At 44.1% G+C, this 22,469-nt stretch overlaps 1 protein-coding gene across 25 annotated transcripts in view; it reads left to right on the forward strand.

The window, feature by feature from the left end:
* Positions 1-7,825: 7,825 nt before the first annotated feature.
* ADGRL3 (adhesion G protein-coupled receptor L3) overlaps positions 7,826-22,469 on the forward strand; it is a 511,112-nt gene continuing 496,468 nt past the window's right edge. For 8 of the 25 annotated variants that reach the window (XM_064651856.1, XM_064651830.1, XM_064651840.1 and 5 more), the window contains exon 1: positions 7,827-8,906. The gene's annotated coding sequence lies outside the window, so the exon portion shown is untranslated. Of the gene's footprint in view, positions 9,075-22,469 lie in introns of all 25 variants that reach the window. The other 17 variants (XM_064651850.1, XM_064651835.1, XM_064651848.1 and 14 more) reach the window with 7 other exon arrangements.

Here is a 22,469-nt window from a genome sequence, read left to right on the forward strand (position 1 = left end):
GGCCTCTGGTGAGATTATATACCTGAAAACCTCTTTTGAAATCTGCTCCAGGTATCGACTGCTGTCAGATTTCCATTTGGCTGAATAGGTGAGGTCTCTGACCCCCTTTTCTTGTGTGCTGGTTGATAACATTTTATAGTCCATCCTGTTATCCTTCATGAAAGACATTAGGTACATCTTGCTTGCTCCTCTTTCCCTTTCAGAATTTGTTTCAGCAAGCCTTTCTTAGTCCCTTTCTTCTACAGCCCTCATAAGCACAAAACTAATTGGGTACATCTATAACCATACTTAGGAAAATTTAAGACTACCCAGCACTGTTGCCCTTTTTGCACTGTTACCGCATCAGTACCTTGGTAATGGGCCACTGAGTATTTCACACAGCCCTCAGATGTGAGTCCACTGGCCCTTTTTGCATTTCAATCATCTCCTCAGAGTCGTTAGGAGCTTCTGCTGGTACATTTTGGTGTTTTGTTTGCTTTCTCTTCAGCTGCCAGACACTGGGCTATCTGAAGATTAGATCTCCCATTTGTCTCGGATCATTTTCCTGTGACCCAATCAGAGGAAGCATTAAAAGATTTATAAAACGAATGTGTGAAACAAGGATGTGCCAATCAACTGTACAGTAGGGGGTAAAAAAAGCCATTATTTCAGTGACTGCTGATATGAGTTAAAAGAAAACTGAACTTAATGAAAAATCATTCTACTGATTTCTGAAACAGAGCTCACGAGGCAGAAAAGTCATGTAGAAGACCAAAAAGATCAGTTGCATGTCTCTGCACAACAATCTATTTCTTAAAGCCCTGATTTTTGGTACAATCCCTTTGTCTGTGTTTTGACCCAGTCTTATTTGACTTATGTTTTTTACTCATTAAATTGTATGCATGAGGTATCCGCTCAAGACTTAACCTTATGCATGTTTCACCGAAGGGATTTTCTGTTGTATTTGATACAAACCACTCTACCTGATTTTATTAATTGAAATCTTCAAAATCTGTCTTTGTATTATTGATTTCTTTTTGGAACTGGATTTACCCCTAACAATAGCATTTAGTCTTAAAAATAATTAGGATCACTTTACCACTGCAGTATAACCTCAAAAAAGAAATTAAATTTCCTACTCAGTTTAGAATTTTTCCATTAATATCACAAATACTAAATTTATACCATGGCAGTCAAAGCCCTTGGAGAGCACCTTTAAAACACAAATTTCTTAGCTATGATAATTTTCTACTTTTGTTTCACAAATGGCTTTAAATCCTCCCACAGTGTTGCAACAAGAGTGGTATTTTCCCTTGTTTTTTTTCTCTCAATCCTGCCTGCCAGGAGATAGGTGAGATAAGTGGTTACAGATAATATGAGCATTACAGGATAGCTGGTTAAGAGTATTGCAAAAGCACCATGCGCCCAGCAGTCCCCGAGGGGCAATACAATATTTCTCCCAGTAGCTCAAATTGCTCTCAAGCCCAACAAGCAATGTGAGCTGGAACCTTACCTTCTGGACATCAGCATAATTCATTCTTCACAGTAATGCTGCGAGGGATGCCAGTGGTGGATTTGCCACTCTTCCTCATGGGAGACGATGGTTTCTCGTAGTGCGTAAACGCTCCCTCATCCTGGCTGATGTAGTCATGGTAAGTTGCAGCATGCAAGGTACGGCTTCAGGTGTTCTAAAGATTAAGGTCAATATTTTGGCTTCCTAAGGAGTACAGGCACCAAGTATCTGTGTGGTGGTGTGCTGTTTGTTGCAAAGAACATCTTATTTTCCTGAATACTACAAGAGTAAATCAACAAGAAGCCCAGAAATTACTGTCTACGTCTTTGGTCCTAAAAAACATTCTGCTTCTTCTCCTCCTCAACCAAGCCATTGCTTTTGCTGTTTATTTGGTTTCTCCTGGTTTCCTTGGACTTTTTGGACCTTTACCAGCAGCTGCAACTAACAAACCCCTTTGCTTCCAAAATTGCTGTCAGTCCCAGGGAAACCTCTCTGACAGCATGGCTTATTTTACTCTGCTGTTTCTGCTTCCTGTTGTTTCATCAGTAACTATGTGGAGGGGCACTTCATTGCTTGTCCCATTTAGCCTGGCTGAAGCCTGCTCAGCACACTCATCTGCTTTAAGGTGGCTTCTAGATCAAAGACCCGCCCTGCTTTACAACAGCTAGTTGCATCTTCCAGCCTAATTTAACCACCCACAAAAAGAGGCTTCAGCCTATTTGAAAATATAACCATAGCCAGCTCTGAGAATTCACAAGTTGAAATTAATGAGAAAAAAAAGCAACACAAACTCTTTTAAAGTGAAATTCTAGTGACAATTTTTATTTTCTCCTTCATTACAAAAGTACTGCAACAACAGAGACAGGTCATGCTTTCCAAACAGTTGAAATAACTTGAAATCGTACAGGAAGTCTGTATTGTTAGGTTTCAATTAAACTAAATTATTAATGATTTTTGTGTCTAATTGCCTTATTATCTCAAGTACAGACAGATTCAAGTCAACAGTTCAGATAGCTCTTATGCAGGCCCATTTTACAATCCATGTCTAAGCCATCAGTCAACCAGTCACCACCAGTCTTCCCCAGTGGTTTTGCACAGCCTTCCTGGTTGGACTAAATACAATTTTCAGGGTAACACCCTATCTTGAGGATCTGTGCCAGGGAGTCTTCCCATGTCCCTACTGCCTACACTTCAGGAAGCATTGTTACAGCACCGATGCCTACCAAAAGAGCAGTAGTACCAAAAGAGAATCAGGCGTATTTGTCGTGGTTTAACCCCAGCCAGCAACCAAGCCCCACAGAGCCTTGTGCTCACTCCCCACCAGTAGGATCAGGGAGAGAATTGGAACAGTAAAAGCTGAAAAACTCATGGGTTGAGATAAAGACAGTTTAATAGGAAAAGCAAAAGCAGCACACTGAAGCAAAGGAAAACAAGGAAGTAATTCACTGCTTCTCATGAGCAGGCAGGTGTTCAGCCATCTCCAGGAGAGCAGGGCCCCATCACCTGTAATAGTTACTTGGGAAGACAAATGCCATCACTCCAAACATCACCCTCATCCTCCTTCTTCCCCTCATTTTATATACTGAGCATGATGTTATATGGTCTGGAATGTATCTTTGGTTGTTTTTGGGCACCTGTCATGGCTGTGTCTCCTCCCAGTTTCCCATGCACTCTCAGCCAGCGTGGCAGTACAAAAAGCAGAAAAGGCCTTGGCTCTGTGTAAGCCCTGCTCAGCAATACCAAAAACATCTTTAGATTATCATCACTGTGTTCAGCACAAATCCAAAACACAGCCCCACTCCAACCACTGTGAAGAAAATTACCTCCACCCCAGTCAAAAGCAGCACACTGTTAGTGAGACACTGAGAACCCATCTTCTGCTGCACAAGGCACTGGACATAAACAGGCTGCAAGGAAATATGTCATCTGCATGTTAGGGACCAGTTGCCCCATGGCACTTTCTCTCCTTCGTGCTGCTCTGGTGGTGCCAAGCTACTGCAAACCTACTGTAATTGGCCAGTGTGCTGTGGCTAACATTATGCCTTAAGTGGAAAGTATTTTTTTACATGTGTTTTCAAAATTAAATTATTATTTGTTGCATTTCCTATGTAATATCGGAGGAGGTCTTTTGTTAGTTTTTTTGAGGTTACTCTCATACCTAGAAAAATGGTATCAAAACAAAGATGAAGGTAGGTATTAGAAGGAAGAGACTACAAAAGTCAGACTATGTGTGAGCCTTGGCACTGACTTCTGCTTGTGAGCTATTCCTTATTTTGTAATTTTGCTTTAGCCAAGTGCAGCGATCTCACCGAGGTTTGTACCTAAAAATAAGTGTGGGAATATTCAGCATGCAAAATCATGAGGTGCTTCCCTAGTAGGGAGGGATCTTGGAGTGCTTTCCTAAATCAGGACTGCAGAGAAGATGATGATAAGGAAGAAGAAAACACAGAATGTGCAGTCTGTCGGGGTCTAATTCAGTGTAAATATCTAGCTATCATTAGCTGTTGAAGAAATTGGTGAGCCTGATTTGTGGGGATTTTATGATGGAAATGTGAGTTTAGTAGAGATGAGTTTTGCTAGATCTATAGCAGGAAACATGTGATGTTTATTTGTATCACTCCATGACATTTGTTTTTTACAGTTCACGTGTTTTTGTCATGACAATATTTCACATTGGGAGAAAAAGGTGAAAACCAAACAAGCCATATAATATTTGATCATGAAGTAAAGAAAACACTGTATATTTTGTGCAGAACTGGTAACAAGCCTGAAAAGCATGAAAATGTACCAATGAACTGGTCCAGATGACATGCATCTCTGAGAATAAGGTAATTCATTACAGAATGTAATGGCTCAGTGACAGTTGTTTATGGAAGTTCATGGAAATCTGAGAGAAAGATAGAAAGCAAATAGGACACAGATCTTCAGAAAAAGAAGAAGGCAACAGAAAAAAGAGAAAAGACTCAGAATCACAGTCAATTACAATTCACTAAACCTAATTTTAAACCATCATAAAATAATAAAATTATCATTAAAGATCCACATCTACCTGGGGGATAGTGGAATAATGAGCAACTAACGAAGCAAACACCACAGTGCCAAGGTGGTATGTGTGACAAATCCTCCTGAAGAAAATTAATTGAGAGCCCAAAATCCTGGGTGAACACATTCAAATAATACAACTTAAAACTGTGATTTTTTTTCATGAGAGGAAGTGTTCTGGAAACCTACAAGGTTGCAGTTTGGTTCTGTTACAGGTTTTCTGGTGTAAAACACCACACTGAATTTCAAGGCCTAAGGTCTGTCTGCCTCTTCAAGTAAAAATACCTGAATGCCCAGAGTGATGGATATGTAAAAGAATAGAAGTAGATTATAGAGTCTTACAAAATGATAGAGCGCCACAACAAATCAATGCACTTTGGGGTTGCTGGTGAAGGTAAGTTATATCCTCTGACTGCACAGAATAACTGCTCTTTATGTAATCACACCTGGCATATGGCATTAAATTGCAATACCTCATTATCCATCCTTACAAAACACGAAAGAATTCGAGGGAATTCAGATCTGAAGAAGAAAAATTATCGGACTCTTGGAAAGACTGATACACAAAGAGAGATTAAGTAGCTTAAATATATAGCTTATCTAATCAATAATTAAGCAAGGGAAGGATAATGGCTTAAAAATATGTAAGAGAAGGATAATTATTTTGCATGATGCATAGTCCCAATTCAGCACAGTGCTAAAACACGTGTGCAGATCCATCAGCCCTGCGAAACACCAACGTATGTGATTTCAACGGAGCTTAAGCACATACCTAAATTTAAGCATGCATTGAAGTACTTTGATTAATTTGGGCCATAACCACAAGTAATGGTATGAAATTAAGAAATGCAAAAATGTAGGCTGAACAGCAGGAAAATCTTCCAAACGGTGAGATATATGAGGCTGGGGAGTAATCACTCAAGGGAATTGGTGGAAACCTTATCCCTGGACAGCTTTCAAGTTTTGCTGGACAAAGTACTGGGAAACTATCCTTTGGGGAATAATCTTCCTGTTGCCTCTGGAGACAACTGCACAACCTATTGTAACTATTCTGTGTCTAAGTTTTTGTGGGCTGACTCAGAGCATTACGCCTGAGACACAATTTTAAAGAGTATCAATAGTGCAACATCTGAAGCTCTTCCTTGCCTCCCCCCACAATTTATTATTTTTTTCTCCCCATCTTCATTGTATGTAATGTTATGAGAGGAAAAAACCCACCCCCACCACACTTTTAGTCTAGCAGTTTTTTGTCTTCTACTCACTGACTAAGCATTGATTTTATTCTCACCTCTACATTAAAAGAAAGCTTAAAGATATATAGGAAATCTAATTTCAACTTGTAGGGCTTTGCTTCATTCCCAGAGCATATGTGGTGAATATTATCAGAGAGGTAATCGTATCTTGGAGAATCTCATATCTCTGAGCAACCCAACGGAAGCAATATTAAAGATTTGGGGGTTTTGGTGGTTTCTTTTGTTGGTTTGTGGTTTTTTGGTTGTCTTTTTTTGTTTCATTTTTTTTTCCTCTATGCAGGCCCTTGAAGAAGGGCTGTTCCAAAAAAGGACTTTCCCAAGGATGGAGCCCTCTGAGGGCTTTTCCCACAGGGGATAACAATTTTGGTGAGCCAAATACGATGGCCTAAGGACAAAGGCTTTTTAATTACTTTAAAATCTACTTTTTCTTAAAGTAAACATCTGTAGAAGAATGTGCATCGTTCATTTGGACTTTTGGAGGTATTTTGCAGCCATGTGGGAAAGGACAGGTGTTCTCTCACATGACTTTGCAGAGATCTATTGGAAATGGAAACAGTTGAGATAAATCTGTTAAAACTTTTGGATTTCCCTTCCCTGACCACAGTTGACATTCTTCCTTTATTTTTGTAGCGTCAGTGAGATAAGCCCTGAATTTATTATTGGGAAAACAGCATTTATATTTATTGGTACTAATTTTCCACAGCACATCAATGCTGAACAGCAGTTCTTAACCTCAAAGGCACATTTCTGTGCCTGTCTAACTAGAAATTCAGCTAGGAAGATATGTGAGCATCTTCCTGACTCATGGTCTGAGTTAACAAACAAGATTAATTAATTCCTTTATCCCATTGAAAAGGATGGTCTAGCAGGTCTCCGTCACGGAGGGTCCTTAAGAGTTTGTTAAGGAAAAAGCTGGGCAGGATAAAAGCTGGGCAGGATAACAAACTGAGTGGATCTTCCATTGGGCTTCACTCAGGCAATTAGAAAACTGCATTTCCCTTCCCTTCCCTTCCCTTCCCTTCCCTTCCCTTCCCTTCCCTTCCCTTCCCTTCCCTTCCCTTCCCTTCCCTTCCCTTCCCTTCCCTTCCCTTCCCTTCCCTTCCCTTCCCTTCCCTTCCCTTCCCTTCCCTTTTTCTTTTATTGTTTTGTTGTTAAAAGAGTTTGATTTGTTTGTCCTTCTCTCAAAAACTAAAAGCAAACAATGTGGTTTATGAGAAAAGTTTTTATCATCTTCTAGCCAAGCACCATTATTTCCAGAGGTTCCTTGTAAGCATTTAAGATAACAAATGTTAAAGCACAGGCAGAGTTCTTGTCCTCTTTCTTGGAGGTCCTTGGCTCTCTGGAGATGAAGGGGTTCATGCTTCCCACCTCCTAGAGGTCCCAGGGCAGGGATGGAGTGTGTCCCCCTGGCCCCAGGCTGATGCCGGGCTGCCCTGCACCCCATCCCTGCGCTCAGCAGCAGGGAGAGCCTCTGCAACCAGTAGGCAGGCTCTGATGAGCTGCTTGGCTGGGGGCAAAAAGGGGCCAATTGTGAGGTGAGAAATCTAGTGGGGAATGGGTCCGTGTTGGAAATACAACTTGCAGTTAGCTTTCTGGAAGGGGAGCAGTAGGCAGAGCAGACGGTCGGGAGGTGAGTAAACCAAGCAGGTGATGGGTCTGCGCCGCAAAGGCAGGCTGCAATTGGCTGCTCGGATGGGGACCAAAAGTCCAAGCGGCCAATCGGGAGGGACGGGATCCAGTGTGGAGCGGTTCCGTGCCCGGTAGGCAGGCTGGGATTGGCCACCTGGGCAGGAGATCCAGGGGCAGAGCGGCCAATCGGGCGGTGCGGGATCCTTTCGGGAGGGGGCGGCGGGGCAGGTGGTGCCAGGGATGGGGAAGGGGGGTTGCCGGGGGCGCGGGGTGGCTGCGGGGCAGTGCGGGCGCGGCGCGGTGCCGGCCGGCTGCTAGGTGGAGCCCGCGTCCGCGCAACCCAGATCCGGGCCCTCGCCGCTCCCCCGCCCCTCGGCTCGCCGCCCGCCCGGCTCCGTGCGGCCGCCGCCGGGCAGGGCAGCAGCGCCGCGCCGCCCGCCGCCTCCTCCTCGGGCCCCCGTTCCCCGCTCCCGGCCGGCCCTGCGGGGGACACGGGTGCTGCGGGTCCCGGAGCCCCCTCCCTCCCTCCCCGTGTGCGCTGTGCCGAGCCGTGCCCAGCCGTGCCGGGCCATGGGGCCCCCCCGCGCCCGCTGAGCACCGCGCGGGGCGCGCCCGCCCAGCCGCCCCCTCCGCGCCCGCGGAGCCGCCCCCTCCGCCCGCCCGCCCGCCCGCGCCGAGCCGGGGCTGGCGGTCTCCGCAGCGGGAGGAGGAGGAGGAGGAAGGATCCGGGGTGTCGGCGGAGCGCGGGGGGCTGAGGACCACCCGCCTCCCTCCGCGCGGGCGCCTTTGTGTCCCCCAGCCCCGGCGGAGCGAGGGGCCGCGGGCAGGGGAGCGGATGCGAAGAGCGGCTGGTGCTGGAGGGGAGAGAGAGAAAGGGGGATGGTGGAAGATTTCTCTCCTTTTTTATTTTTTTTTTTTTGGTGGTCTCTTCGGCAGCGGCTGTTCTTCCCCAGCAGCAGCAGCAGCAGAGGCGGCAGCAGCAGCAGCAGCAGCAGCAGCACAGGCAATGACTCTGCCGCATCCGAATCGCCTGGCCGGTGGTGCCGGCTCCGGAGACATCACCTTGCTCTGAAGTTGCCCACCTGGAGGAGGTAAATCGGAGCGGGGCTTTCGTCCAGAGGGGTCGGCGACGGCGGGGAAGAGGAGGAAGCGATCGCCTCCCCCATCCCCACACACCCTTGTCCTCCGGGAGGAAGCTTGTGTAGCAGAAGAACACGGCAGAAAAGGAGAGACTTCTACTTCTATTTTTTCCTTCCTTTTTTTTTTTTTTTTTTTTTTTTTTTTTTTTTTACATTTTTCCTTCCTTGAGGGACGTTCCGTGCTTCTCGTCCTCCCCTTTTCCTTCTGGCTGGGGGCTTTGGTACTGTGGCCAGGTCTGCTTCCTACTCCCACCCCTGGTATTAATGGCTGGATTGTGGCAGCAGCTCTCTGCTGCAGGTTGTTGAGGATCTGATGGGGACTCGCATCTCAGGAGCCGGAGGTGAATAAAGGTAACTAACCACCCAGCGGATGGATGCTCACCAGTCCTTGCCTGGCCCTCAGTTGCACCCTTGCTCGGTTGCGTTGGGCTGAAGGGTGCCGGCCGCCCTGAGCGCTCGCTTGGATTGAATTATTCCATAATAACGGTAGTTTGCCTTCAGGGGGGCTGGATCCTTCAGGTAACGGGAGAGCATCTCTCTGGGTCTGCATGGTGCGGGGGGGGACGATAGTGGAGAGGAGGGGTGTGCATCTTGTTGGGAAATGCCTTGTAGGCTCTAGCCTGGTTGGCCGTGGACGACTAGGGTGGCAAAGGCAGTGAGGAGATGGAGGGGACCCGGTAGGTTTTGTTCCTACTCTCTCTTCTGTTTTTCTGTGAAAGGCACCGCGTTGGACCGGTGGGTTTGCTGGTGTTACCCTGAGAAATTCCTGAGTTTCATTATGTCCCTCCACCCCGTCCTCATGCCCACCCTTTCGCGGATCTACGTTTCTATTTAATTGCTGAAGGGTGCCTCGAGAAGCAGTCGCTTTCCTGGCTAACAGGGGGCATGGGTGGGGGGATGTTGCCGAACTGGGGGTGTGCGCTAGGGGGATCGCCTGTTCGTTGGTATGAGGTGGTGGGGTCGAGGTCTGCATCCAGCCGGGGGTCCCGGGTTACAGGTAGGCGCGAGTTTCGCCTTCCCGTGCAGCCGGAGAGCGGAACGGACGGTGTAGGTAGGGATGTGCAGGGCTTCCCACCTCCTGCCTGCGAGGTTGCGTTTGCCGGCTCTAACAGTATGGGATTGGCGTTCGCCAGAGGGATTTTTGAGCAAGGGCCGATGTGTATGGCTGGAGGAAGAAAACCGCGTTTTTAATGCCTTTTTTTTTTAAACGCTTTGTTTATTTGCTCGCTTAATTATTTATTTGTATTCCACTTGCAATTATCTTTTGACTGCATAAGTTGGAAAATATGGTTATAAGGCTGATGGTTGCTCCCTGCCATCAGCCAGAAAGTAACCCGTTCCTGTTTCCCAGTCTGCGGAGCTTACATCGAGCTGGTGCCCATTATTGCTAATAAAGATGTAGGTACAGTGCCCCAGAGATGTTCCCTGGGTATTTGGGGATTGCCTTCAAGCATGAGTTTCATCAGCAGCTTTGTGTCCAGAGTTGTTCCCCCCAGCGGCGTTGACCCCCCCAGTACATTTAGTTGGGTTTTTTGCCCCCACCCTTTCCCTGTGGATAGGCAGATGTTTACTTTTGCTTGAGGGATGGCGAGGTAAGAAAGGAGCTTCTCTTTCTCTCCCTTTCCTGATAGGCATGAGATTCTTCTCTGCGGTAGTTAAAACAAGTCGTATTATGGCCAAAAGCAATGTATTGTCTGCTTGTCAACTGTAGCGATCATTATTGCTTTAGCCAAAACAACCCGTGTCTATTGTATTTACTTTCCTGTTTAGATCACTCATTAGGAGTTATTGCCATTTCCACTCTCACAGTTCTGGTTCCAGGCAGCCAGCTGCTTAGACGGAGGCTGAGATGCAAGAAAAAGGGTGAAAATGCCATCTGTTTCTTGATACAAGGCAGATAGGTAGTCTGCTGGTTGCAGTTGCTTTCTGTATTACAGCCCTGATTATTCCAGAGTGTAGGATCAAAATTTTCAAAGGTATCAAAAAAAAAATACCTTCCCTGGAGTTAAAAAGAAATAAATTCCATTTTCATTGTGGAATGCTGTCTCTTAAGAGCACAGCCAATGCTGCCTGCTTGGTATTGAGTAGTAGCATGTGCTTTGTAGAGCTCATTTATCATCATTTCCAAGGGTTCTCAATATGAACAGGCTTCTACTGTGTATTCATTAGGAAAAATTCTTTCATGGAGTTTTTTTATGGGGGTAAACCAGGTGTTGTAGGTTAAAATGGGCTGCTGTCAAAAAGTCAGCAGTCGTCACTTGAGAATACCAGATCAGGAAGGGAGAAAATCTGTGCACCCATACTGATGGTGGGAGATAAAGTTCAGGTTAGGGCTCCATCATAAAGCTGTGGTTTTTTCCCTAAAAAAGCTGTATTTTTTACTTAAAGGTAAAACAACTGCTCTGAGGGAACAGGAATCAGTCACCCTTGTTATGGTTGAGGCTGCTTCTGTTCCTACTCCATAAGATTACTTTTTCCTTATTTAGGCTTGGTTTACTATAAAGTGACTGTTGTCTTGTTACCTGCTAGCAAAAAATAAAGTCGATACAAATCTCTGGTATGTTAATTTCCAGAAGGACTGAAGTTTTTATAAAGCTAGTCTTGACCTGTGAGTTCTGTATAATTTCTATTATTAAATAAATATGTATTTTCCCTTTTCTTCCTGGGGTGGTTAGGAGAGGGTATGTTTAATTTAACATTTATTCCAGAGCAAGATAAATGGCAGTGTAGATTGATGACAGTGAAAACGCCGAGTCCTGCTTTATGGGGCAATGAGATTTTAATGGTATTTATTAAGTTTAAGGCTACAGTCCTCGCTCAGATGTTTTTTGTGACAACAGTGGGACCTAGGGGTTTGGTTTCTCGGTGCCCTCTGGAGATGAAGTAGTTTATGTCTCAGCCTAGGAAATTTAAATTCGTGCCTGAGCACCTGCCGGTCCATCCCCTCCTTTGTTTGCTCGGCCGTGCATCCCACGGGTTGGGATGATGCCATGGGGACCACGTCTCTCCCGGTCGAGGTTGATATGGCAGAGGTGCTCGGCTTGCCTGTCCAAGCATTAATTGCTTTTGCTCCTGAAAGAGAAAACGAATTGCCCTGCCTGCTGTTGCGAAAAATGAAGCTGGTGCTCTTTGCTGGGTGGGAGGGAAATGCAAGCAGGTTTGTAGGTGAAGATGCAGGCACACGGATCCAGCCGGCTGCCTGATGAGCTGGGTGTCTGCGTGTTCCCCAGCGTTGCAGGGCTGTTACAAAAATAAATAAATAAATAAATAAATATTTAGAGGCAGGTAAGCCAGGACTGAAGAGGAATATGCATGACCTTTAGCTTTAGACAACACTCAGCTGGAGGGCCTGATGGTGCTGTCAGGGTTTTCACATTCAGAGCATGAGTGTATGCATCATCAATACGAATAAATGAGATGCACACAGGAGAGTGAAGTCTTTGTAAATGGAGAAGTCCTAGGAACGGATGATTTATTATTACAGATTTTAATACTAATAGTGTTGGGACTGGTGTAGATTGACTAGGAAGCTATTTAGTGCGTGACACAGTATAAAGGATGGGTTAATGATTGATGAAAGTGATGGAATTCAGGGAGCAGGAATGGATCATGGAAAAGCTAAAACACGCAGGACGGGCACGAGGATTTCTATGCTTTAAATAAGTTCACTTTTTTTTTTCTGTTGTAATTATGTTATTGGGTGGTTGCGGAAACAATCCAATGCTGTGATTGGAGTGATTTTGATAAAAATTCTTACTCCTTAGAGCATTCTTGCACGTCACAAGAGGTTTGGAAGGACACCTCAAAAATTAATTTTTTTTGGAGCAGTGATCATCTGAAAGCTAGACATCACAATAATGATGTACTACTTGGGACAGTACTGAGACATCAGGACAGCCATGCAAAATAAAAATGCTTTTTCCTGCCTCTTTTGATGATGGACTGCTTATTGGGGTGGGATGCACTTGGTGAGCATTGATGTTTTGGAGAGATGTTTATTGTAGTTCATTTGGAGTCCCAGTTCTTCCCTCCTGGTCCTTTTCTCATCCGGTAGATGCCTTCCTGCTGGGATGTGAATATGAAAAGTTCACCATGTTGCCAAATTTAGAGTGTACGTACACACTTGAGTCCCTGCTATGTCTGAAGCCAGTGCTTTCAGTTGTCTGTAGGATGGAGAGCTAGAAATTGTGTCATTTGCACCAGTTCACTGTGCTCTGGTGTATTTGTAGGAACATACCTGTCCCAGCAAGGCAGTCTGACATGCTGGCCTCTGACTACATCATCTCCTGGGGTCATGTCTGCCTTGCCAAATGTTTGTCACGATCCTCACCAGCACTGAGTATCAGGCTCTTTAATCCCTACTTGAGACGCTTGTGAATATGTCCTTGTTTCTGTAGGTGCTGAGATGCTCTAGCACTCCCTGATTTCATTCTGGTGCCTACTGGCATGGAAGCTCCCAGAGCAGGCTGATGAAATAGAAGGAGAACTTTGCTTTTAAGCATCTACTTTTAATTCTTGGCTACTTTAATGGCAAGGAAGCCACCTCCTACTCAAATCTGTGATGTGATTTTATCTAAGATTTTATCTCATTGCCTGTTTTTGGCCTCCAGGTTTGCAGTGTAATGCTTGTATTATGTTCCTCACTAGATAATCTCTACAGTGCAGTCTGAAATGCATGTGTCTCCTGGCTGTAAGCTAAGTGTTCATTTTTGAGACAACTTCTCTAAGGACACCTTGACACTACAGCTTTTTCTTCAGCACTCTTTTCTGAGAGCCTTCTGGTTTTACCTGTAAGGCAGATATTTTTATCAGTCATTGCACCAAGCATCTGTAGCTATAGCAAGGTAGCTACTCTTTTCAGGCAATGAAAACTTTGTTTTAATTGTGTTATGGACCACTGTTTTACTTACTAAGCAGTGCTCAGTGTGGGATTTTTTTCAGCCTGCCTGAAACCTCTGTGTTTTTCTCTGGCTGAGACATGAGCACTACACTGTTTTTTAAATGGCCTTTGTCTTTCTGTCTTTTTTTTTTCTTTTTTTTTTTTTTCCTCTCTTTTTCAACTTTTCATCTCTACTTCTTCAGGCCCACTCTCATTCAAGGGAGGCACCACTGCATCTGTCATGGAGTTCCCAGTGTAGTCAGTGGAGCAATACTTTTGGCTTCCCTTTGAGGGGAAGATGCTCAAGAATGTCAGATATGTTATCTTCTCAAAAGAAGCTCCAGAAACTCAGATGTGGTATCTTTTCAAAAACATTCCCCGGCTTCATCATCAAGTTTCTACTTATTGTGTTGTAATGTCTTTGCCAGAGGTAGCATTTCAGGCTGAACAAAGCAGTTGTTGAAGATGAAGAGTTGAAAGAAGTGTACACTTCTAAAATGTGTTCCTGAAAACAGTAAAAAATTAAAATCAAGACACTTTTGTTTGAGACTTGACAGCTTTCAGTTTCAAGGGTCATGAAATAGATACCATTCTGAAGGAAGCAAAGAAGAGTTTGGCAGCTGTCCTAGTTAAGCAATATGAAGCTATAGATTTCATTTAAATGCCTAAGAGCAATATACTTTTACAGACCATCCATTAGTGTATGGCCTCACACTGCCAGGGTTTTTTAAAATTATTTTTTTAAAACACGTTTGTCAACATGTGAGTAATTACATAGGAATGATTTCAGTGGCTACAGACCTAATGATTCAGAGGTCTGTAGCACAACTCCAATTCACTGCAGTGGGTACCTGTCAGAGAACAGCTTTGAAGTATTATTCGCAGTGTTTTGAGTAGGTCGTGTTATAGCTTTCCTACTATTAATTGTAAGAGTTTTACTGATTTGATTGCAGTTGCATTGATTTATATCAGGTAAAGTCATTGATTTTGAACTTCGGAATGGAGCTATGTATTTCTAGAACTTAAAACAAAATGTCATAAATACAAAGGACCAACATTAATGTTTTCTTACAGCAATGCAAAGTTAAAATGAAGTGAAAGAGGACTCCCTGGGCTTTTGTAGAAGTGGTGCTTAAAATTTAGCCATGAATTGCCCTACTGTAAAGTTCTGCACAAAGGTGCCAGCATTGCACAGCGCTGTTCTGGGAAGAGGTCTAGTCTAAACCTGGCACCTTTGGATAAGACTCTTAGTTGTTTTATACCAACAGGAAGTAGGTAGCTTGTAAGAGTCATTGCACACGTATGTGAGTTTTACAGTAAGTCCCTTTCCCACTCCACAGGAACCAGTAAGCTAGTTCCAGAGGTGAGGACACTGCAAGAATAGACGCTGTTTAAATTTCGTGGAACAGGAACATCCTGACTGATGCAGTCTTAGCACATCCATTTATTGTATGCAGACACGTAAATAGACACATAAGTAACATGATTTGGGGAACAGACACTGTTCTGATTTTTTTGTCAAACTCAAGGAAGTGAAAAAGAATTTTGGATATAGGTGCAATTCTCATATTGTACCTGCAGACATATGTACCTGCAGCTGTTTGTATGTGTGTATGCATACATAGGTTTTGTTTGTGAAATGGTGGTGCTGATGCATAGAGGGATTTTTTTTTTTAAATTTTGTTCCTGGAAAAACTTTCCCTATTTATTTTCTGATTGTTTTTTGGTAGGTGTAGTGATGGACAATAACTAAATACTTGTGCATGGGCTTGCAGTTTTAAAATTTTAACTGAGTTGCTTGGCTAGTAGTCCAATACCAAACTAAAACAACCACATTTTCAGATTTGCTGAGCAACCACATGTTTTATCAGAGTCAGTGCTGGTCCTTGCTTATTTGTTGTAGCAGCCTGTTCCCATTCTGAAGTTGCTGATCCCAAGCCTGCCTTAATGAGATTTTTTTCATTGCCCTCAGAGCGAAGAAGAGAAGTGTCACTGTGTTGCAGAAGTGCTGTTTGCAGCTTTCTTGGGAATGTCAACATTTTCCTTCAAGCAATGAGTTGGGGGCATGTTAGCTATGTATGCTACCTAACTTTGGGCAGATCTAGGTTGGATGGGGAATTTAGCTCAAAGGAGCCCAGCTCTGGGAGCAGCTGAGCTGGTGACTGTTTTTTTTAAGGAACTCGATGTGTTGTGTTGGAGGACACCAGGACATAAGTGAATCCTTAAGGAGAAGCAGCGCCCCTGTTTGATCGGTGCCTCTCGATGTTTACAAGCCCTGCAGAGGCACTGCCCTGCCTTGCTATTAGCGCCCTGTTGCAAACCAAGCCGTGGCTTAAGCCCGTGAGAATAGGGGAGGGACCCAAGCCCAGTTTTGATGTTCTGCATGGGTGGGTACCCTGAATACTCAAATGCATTCCAGTGACAGCTGACCCTGTAAGGAGATTTTCAATAGCTCTCTATTTTTTTTCTCTTTCTTTTTTTCCCCCTCCTTTTTCCCCTTTAAAAAAAAATTTTTTTGTTTTATTTAAATTTAATTTAATTTATTTTTACTTTGTCCTGATCCAAAGACTGCTGGGGAACAGAAAAAAAAAGCACCCATTGTAGCTGTCTCTTTGAATAGGCCTCACTGATGGAGACAGTTGAGGAGAATTTCAGGGATCATGTTAACCTCTTTTCTTTCACACTGCCGTTGCGTGTGTGTGTGTTACTGACTGAAACATTGTGATTTTGAAATGGTGCAAATTCCCACCACTCACTTCAAAGGGGGCAGGTTTTCGTTGTTCGGGTGTTTTTGTTTCAGCAAGATGTATGCTGCAGTTTTCTTACCCATATATCTGTCATGTAATGTGAATTCTTATTCGCAGGTTTTGTTTGTGTGTTCTTTTGCATTTTTTGTTTGGTTTTTTTTCCCCTCTTTTTTTTTCCACAGTAACAAAACACTTTGGGATTGAATCTTGAATGATTTTTTTATGTTAAGGCTATCTGGAGGTGCACAAAACTGGTTTATAATCCTGTAGTAGATGGCTTATCCAGAGAACAGCCATTCTTGTTTCCAGCACACCACAGATTTGTATGTTGGACATTGTGCTTCAGCTCGACCTTGTTGGAACTGTGTGTGTAATCTAAAATGTCATTCCTTTGGATTTTGGATATTGCAATCACAGGCTTTAATAGTTTGAAAGTTTGGTGTATATATTGCACTTCCTTCTGAGGGAAATTATGATGTAACTACTGCACTTGCAATTCCCACAGCACAGACTTCTGCAAGAAAACGTCATTTTGGATTATCTTTAATGGATGCAGGTGTGTGGAATGGCTGTGTGTCTTTTTCCCCTCTCTTTTTAAATTTTGTTTTAAAGGACAGTAATGTTATAATCACTGCTTTATTTAGTACGACTCCAAAATGATACATATCATGTGTAAAATTCATCCTGATAGGTATTTGAAATATAGCAATTGCACTGCATAGAGTGATAACTTGTGACTTTTTGACAAGGGATCCACAACTACAATTGTAATACACTTTATAGATCTCCTTAAGTAGGTCGCCAATTTGCAATGAGTCTTTCTAAAGCTGGTGCGAGGCATTTTGATTGCAGGAGTGGGGAGCCCTTTTCTCTACAACATTTCCAATTTCCCAAAGGGAGGCTAAAATTACGGAATTGTAGAGGTTGGAAGGGACCACAGTGGGTCATATGGTCAAGCAGCGTCATCCTAGAGCACATTGCACAGGGTTGCATCCAGACAGTTCTTGAATATCTCCCATGAGGGAGACTCCACAATCTCTCTGGGCATTTTGTTCCAATGCTCAGTCACCTGCACAGTAAAGAAATTCTTCCTCATGTTCAGATGGAACTTCCTGTGCACCAGTTTCTGCCTGTTGCCTCTTGTCCTTTTACTTGGCACTACCAAGAAGAGCCTGGCTCCATCCTCTTCACACCCTCTCTTCAGGTAATCATATACATTGATGAGGTGCCTTCTCAGTTGTCTCTTTTCAAGGCTGAACTGTCTTAGCCTATTGTATCTCAGTGAGAGAAATAGAATCATGGAATCATGGAATAATTTCGGTTGGAAGGGACTTTAAAGATAATCTAGTTCCAACCCCTCTACTATGGGCAGGGATACCTCCCACCAGACCAGGTTGCTCAGTTCCCCACCCAAGCTGGCCTTGAACATTCACTGCCTGGGCTTCCACACCTTCTCTGGGCAACCTGTTACAGTGCCTCACTACCCTCACAGTAAAGAATTTTTTCTGTAAATGCTCCAGTCTCTTAATCATCTTTGTAGCCCTCTGCTGGACCCATTCCAGGAGCTCCATGTCTCCCTTGTCCTGAGGACCCCAGAACTGGACACAGCACTGCAAGTGAGACCTCACCAGGGCTGAGTAGAGGGGCAGGATCACGTCATTCAACCTGCTGGCAATGCTCTTCCTGGTACACCCTGGGATACCATTGGCTTTCTTGCCTACCAGGGCACACAGCTGGATCATTGACAGCTTGTTGTCTGCCAGGACCCCCAGGTCATTCTCCACAGAGCTTCTTTCCAGAAGGTCAGTCCCCAGCCTGAATAGGTGTGTGGGGTTATTCCTCCCCAGGTGCAGGACCCTGCATTTGCCTTTGTTGAATTTCAGACAGTTCTTCTCTGCCCATCTCTCCAACCTGCTGAGGTCCCTCTGAAGGGCTGAACAGCCCTCCGGAGTATCGGCCACTCCTCTCAGCTTTGTGTCATCAGTGAACTTGCTGAGGAGGCATCTGCCCCTTCATCCAAGTCATTGATGGTAAGTTAAATGATGCTGAGCTCAGTATTGAACCTTGGGGGACACCACTAGTGACAGGCTGCCACCTGGACCCTGGGCCACTGATTCCAACCCTCTGGGGTCTGCTGGTCAGCCAGTTCTCAATCCATCTCACTGTCCACTTGTTCAGCGCACACTTCCTGAACTTTCCTATGAGGATGTTGTGAGAGAGAATGTCCAAAGCCTTGCTGAAGTCAAGGTAGACAACATTTCACTGCGACGAGGGAATTATACCTGTGCAAGTATCTTTCTTTTGATGAGAAATACAGGCTCACATCAGAAAGCGCATGTGGATATTCCCACCTGAGCAGCTCTGTTTGCAGGGGGGCTGAGATCTTGGGTAAAACTTGAGATGTTTGAAAGATGTAGAAAGATGTTTGCCAGTAGACTTAAGTGGTTGTTTATGCCAGCCTAAAAACTACTTTGCAATTTCCCCATTCGAGGGGAGAATCTGGACCTCCACTGTGTCTGCAGGGATGTTTGTGGATGGGAGAATGGGATATGATGGGGAATATCTCTGAGAGCTGCCTTGCTGTTTGTCTTCTTCAGATTTGGGAGCAGCAGATGGGGGGTTGTCTTCTCTGATGCCTTTATGCTTGATCGCTCCCTCATCCCATGCAAGTGAAGGGCAGAGCAGCATAACCCGTGAGCCAGGCTGTAAGGGTGAGGATGCCAGCTTTTGTTTGACCCTTTTCAAGCTGCAGGCTTGAGCACAGTGAGGGTCCAGGGTTCTCCCAAGTTCATGTAATTCAGGAGCAAAGCCTATTTCAGCAGTCGTCATTGTGGTAAAGCTGATTACTTAAATGAGTAAATAAATAAATATTAATAGGCAGAGTAACTGGCAAGTTAGTGAAGAATACCATGAAAGTCTAGTCTGTAATAATATAGATGTATTTTGCTGTAGTAGTAATGTAATGCTATTTCTTTGAGCTGGTTCCTCTTACAACTACAATAAAATAAATGGCAAAATGTATTTTAACCTAAGGGTGCCAAGTCCACTTCTAATTTCTAACTCAAATAGGTCTCTGCTGGGTTGCAGTAGGAGCTGTAATCAAACACCAAAGAGATAATCACATTTTGGTTTTTTTTCCTGTAAATTGCTTTTCCTTTTATACCATAGACATTTGTGGGAGTGATTCCTTGTTGACCACAAAGATGTGGTTTTTGTTGTCTTTCATTTACGTTCTCTATTGAATTAGCAGTGTTGTGCAGTTTTGTGTGTCACACTTGGGTGGGATGCTGCAATGATTTAATTTAAAATGAAAGAGAGATGTCTTCATTTTAGAGAAAACCATGGCTAAGTGGTGAGTGTAAGCAAGTCTAACCATTACCAGAAGCCCTAATTAGAAGAAATCCCATGTACGGTTGACCTTGACTATTGAGACAACCCTCAAAGAAGAAAGAGCACTAAAAATTAGTATGCTGCCAACGCTGCACTTTTATTATTTGGCGTTATTAAGCAAACTCGGTGTGTATTTCTTTTTTGAAGCGTTTGATTAAATGTGTGATCTTATCTTAGTGAAATGGCCTGCTGGGCTGCAGACAGTGGTGTTCAGAAATGAAATTTGTTTAGAGCCTCTGAACAGACATTTATTCAATGAGACCTTTCTTGAATAATAGATGTGACAGTGAGACAGCTGTGCAACGTGTTTTGGGGTTTGGGCTTTTTTTTTTTTTTTGGTGTAGGGAGTTACGATGGGTTTGGGGAGAGAAAATAACACAAGTGCACAGGTGTGAGAATAGGATATATATGTAGGGAAATTATCATATGTTGCAGAATCAGGCCCCAGTTCTGCCAAGAATTATTTTTGGATCAAGCTTTACATGCTTCAGGACCTCCCTGCTGGCATATGGTTTGGCATATCAAGTGATGCACATATATATATATATCTAGCTCTGTATCAGTAGTCTTATGCTTTTGCTAGAGCTTTTAAGACGCCTAGATTTTGCAGGTATAAAAAAACCACCCAAACCCACAAACAAATATCCACAAACAACAAACCACAAAATCATGGTAGTTGATTCTTGGGATCAGTGCTGATGCCCTTAAGGAGTCCTATGGTTTATAATAGTTCCATCAAAACAGTGAGACTAAGGGAAAGAGGCTAATCCATGAATAAGGAAGGCAGGCTTCACCAGAGGTATTAAACCTCTTGTGTTGTGTCCAGCAATGAGAAAATGTGAAATGTAGGTAAATATTCTCATCTTGCTTGTTTTTATCCTTGGTGTGCTGGTTTTGCTTGGGGAAGAGTTAATTTTCTTCATAGTAGCTGGTATGGTGCTGTGTTTGGGATTTGTGCTGGAACCAGGGTCAATAATTCAGGGATATTTGAGTCACTGCTGAGCAGGGCTTGCTCAACATCAAGGCATTTTGTGCCTCTCACCCCCCCCTCCAGTGAGGAGGCTGGGGGTGCACAAATAGTTAGGAGGGGACACATCCAGGACAGCTGACCCCAACTGACCCAAGGGATATTCCAGACCATATGGCACCATGCTCAGCATGCTCTATAGCTGGGGGAAGACGAGGGAAGTGGGGGATGTTCGGAGTGATGGCTTTTTGTCTTCCCAAGAAACCATTATGTGTGATGGAGCCCTTCTTTCCTGGGTATGGCTGAACACCTGCCTGCCCATGGGAAGTGGTAAATGAATTCCTTGTTTTGCTTTGCTTGCCTGCACAGCTTTTGCTTTACCTATCAAACTGTCTTTATCTCAACCCATGAGTTTTCTAACTTTCTCTCTTCTGATTGATTCTCTCCTCTGTCCTGTTGGGGGGAGCAAGCAAGTGGCTATGTGGGGCTTGGTTGCCAGCTGGGGTTAAACCATGATGATTGAAAGCACAGTGCTTTCTTATTAGGCACAGCTGTCATGGGACCCTTCATCAGGGAAAAAGTACCCTAAATGGGGCTTCCAGTTTTGAAACATAGTTGGACATGTACTGGTATATATCTGTTTTCCAGCAAAACAGTCAACTTCATTATAGTTTTCCACGCAGTGCAGGGGTAAAATTTCATGGAGCGTATGAACTGCATAGGATTTCAGCTGTTGACACACAATTACACACCTTGCTTTTCCCAATATGAAACTGAGAAGGAACATGAGTACCTGGAAATTTTAAATTTTCTTTTTCGGTAGTGGACTGTGGTGATCTTTTAGGGCAAAGATGTGTGAGTTTTCTGAGTGGCTTAGTCCTCCCCTGTAAAAGGGCCTTTTTTGTCGAGAAAGTTCACTTTTGAAGGAAAAGAGTCCCAGAGTGCTTCTCCTGTAAAACTGTGTTTTGATCAATCCCCATCTGCCCCGCTGCTTCCCTGCATTGTACAGCAGCTGTCTTTACATCAGGTTAGATGGTGATTAAGTGATTTCTCCTTCTAGAGGTAAAACCAAAACCTCTCCTTACAGGAGTTGGGAGACATTGTGAGCTCCATGCCTTAATGATATCCTCAGGTGCCAACTAAGTAGTCCTCCAGTGTTTGATGCTCCAGCTGCTCACCTTCCCTGCTCTTTGGTTAAAACGTGATTGTTTTTCTTAAAAGCTGGACAGCTCTCAGGACCTTTTGGTAACTTTTAAGTATGGGTATATTTTTCTACCCTAGCGCACAGCTAATCCCACCAGATGCCAAATGCACATCTGTGAGGCTGGGTATAAAGTACAGGAATTCATGTGTCTGTGAGCCCTGCATATTTTGCCATGATGCTTGATTGAGTTTGAGGGATAATTTCTGCTTGCAAGGTGATTTGAGGAATACTTTCCATCATTACTATCATTTAAGGGACTCTTCCATAGATCTGCAGCTGGATATGAGTTGTTTTTGTAGAAGAGACAGCAAGTCCAGAGCCATGGGTCAAAGACCTGCAAACACAATCCTCTTGAGCATCCTAGATGGTGTCCCCAGGGCTGGTTCATGTTGAGGACAGTGAAACTGCCTGCCATGAAATCATTCCCTTGGGATGGGTGGTGGGCAGAGAGGAAGGGTAAGGGTGTGGAGAGCTGGGTTTATAACCATTTTGCTGGTTGCACAGGATGACAGGTGTTCTTGGCTCTGACATGAGCTCTGTGAGGTGCTCAGACAGGCCTTGTCTCATCTGGGTACCTACATGGAAGCTAGGTTATAATCCAGCCTTAAAAAACCTAAACATTTAAAAATGGTTCTCTATGGAGATGAAATTTGCGTATGAAAGCACAGCCTGCTAGAAGAAGTAATGATCCCATTATGATCTGCTTAAACTAGAAGTCAGTCAGGAA

Source organism: Pseudopipra pipra, chromosome 4 (assembly GCF_036250125.1).
Source record: "Pseudopipra pipra isolate bDixPip1 chromosome 4, bDixPip1.hap1, whole genome shotgun sequence".
NCBI classification, from domain to species: Eukaryota; Metazoa; Chordata; class Aves; order Passeriformes; family Pipridae; genus Pseudopipra; species Pseudopipra pipra.